This window comes from Frieseomelitta varia, unplaced genomic scaffold, assembly GCF_011392965.1.
Source record: "Frieseomelitta varia isolate USP_RPSP 00005682 unplaced genomic scaffold, Fvar_1.2 scaffold_1842, whole genome shotgun sequence".
Lineage (NCBI taxonomy): Eukaryota > Metazoa > Arthropoda > Insecta > Hymenoptera > Apidae > Frieseomelitta > Frieseomelitta varia.
Window position 1 is genome coordinate 6,444 of NW_025109575.1, and position 1,930 is coordinate 8,373.

Here is a 1,930-nt window from a genome sequence, read left to right on the forward strand (position 1 = left end):
GGGGGGGGGAGAGAGAAACGATAGGGATAAGAACAGAGGAATAGCGAGCTAGAAGGCAATGCCAGGGATTAGAAGCAACAGAGTAAGATTGAAAATGTGCGATAAGAGAGCGTATAGATAGTAGAGAGTGTATGAGAGTAGAGAGATCTGATTAATTTCTAATTATACCTAGAAAATAATATCACATCTATATTACATCTATATCTTCTTCTTGCCCACAAGGAAGACCCTGTTGCAGCCACAAGCCCGAAGGCAACGTCGAAGAGGAGCCTTGCGACCCGACCCGAAGGACCGGGATGGATTTCAACATCGTCTTCCTCGAAACAAAAAAGCATCGGGGACAAAAGCTGGACTCCAGCCCGAATCCGTTGCAGTACGAGGAGAGGGGGACATCTATTAAAACCACCACCAGCAACAGCCCCTCTACAACAGCAACAATAGCCACAACAACAACAGCAGCAGCGTTATTCGCGGGTCCCCCTCACAGGCGCCAGCGTAGTGCGCTCTGATGTGGAGTGAAGCCAAGCCGTCTCGCGGCCAATAGCAGCACGCGCGAACACCGCAAACATGGCCGTAGAGTGCAAAGTCAAACGAAGATACAGGATCCAAAATTGTATCGGTCCAAATGGAAGCGCGCGGCCGGGGAGGATCCCACCGCCCACGGTTTCCGGTCGCATGAGGGCCGCTCTCGCAGAGCGCTATGCGACGCGATTATTTAGTAAAAAAAACCAGAGTGAGGTTTTCGATGCAACCATCCGCCATGGAATGAGTAATCACTTCATGTGGACAAGGCATACCCGCTTCGCCGACTGGCGTTTTTTCCACTGTGCGTGCCTCGACGTGTTCCCCTTAAATGGGGCGCGAATGATTAGCGCTGTCGACGATGCGGGTATAAGTCGGAGACCTTACCACCCCCCGTGCTCTGCCACTGCAGGCCTGCATGTCGATTGCGGCACAACCGCATTGTCGAGCTTGTTGCGGCTTTCAGATTCCCAGGCAATCTCAAGGTAAACCAGAGAGTCCCAAGCGGAAATCTCTCGGTCTTGCGTGACCTAGTCGTGACGCATGAGTCATTGAGAACTGTCGTCGTGATCGACGAAGCCGTGCCTTTCGAGAACACCTTCGAAGCACTGGGGAAGGCAAGTATGGAAAAAATACTTAAGTATCAACCCCTTGCCAACTCATGCGCAGGCGCGGTTACGTCGTTCACGTCGACGGGTTTGCTGTAGACACCCTTGGAACGCCTGCTGGCTCTGTTGCGCGTTTCATCGGGCTGGTCTGATGAGATGATTGATATTGTCGGAGACGATCGCGTGGTCCCGTGACGTGTACGTTGAGCACGGAAACAAGAGTGCTCCCTTCTGGAGCCCTTATGGCACTTGAAGTATCGATCCCGGGACCGAGTGGATGCGATGACATTAGCGGAACCGTGAACTTCGTCGAAACAAACATTTAAGTTAAATTGACGCTAGCACAACGTGAGCTAGCTCAAATTTTATTCTTAATAACATTTTTATTCTTTTAAGTATGGACAATTAAGCTATTTTATCCGTAGATTCTTTCATTTTACTTTCTTTCTCTTTTAATAAGCAGCCACTCTGCTCCGGGCCGTCTGCAACAGTATCATTTGGTCCACCTCAGCCGCGTTTTATTCGTCCTCCGATTATATAATTTCTCGCGAGCGTATGTACACGTGGCGACCCATTGGCCGTAAGACGCGTGGACCGAGAAACGGGTGCCCTGGTCCAGTCACACAACTATTCATAAGTCTAGTCATTCACTTACTCCGGTCATAGTTACCTATTTATCCCTATTTATTTATTTATTATTGTTATACATTGTTTTAGTTTTTATTTATTTATTTATTTATTTATTTATTTATTTATTTATTTATTTATTTATTTATTTATTTATTTATTTATTTATTTAT

General features: G+C 47.4%; 1 long non-coding RNA gene across 1 annotated transcript in view; it reads left to right on the forward strand.

Annotated features, from left to right (window-relative positions):
• LOC122538983 overlaps positions 1-1,829 on the forward strand; it is an 8,140-nt gene extending 6,311 nt beyond the window's left edge. The window contains exon 4 of the long non-coding RNA XR_006308965.1: positions 223-1,829. This is a non-coding gene — a long non-coding RNA (uncharacterized LOC122538983). The remainder of the gene's footprint in view (positions 1-222) is intronic.
• Positions 1,830-1,930: the final 101 nt, after the last annotated feature.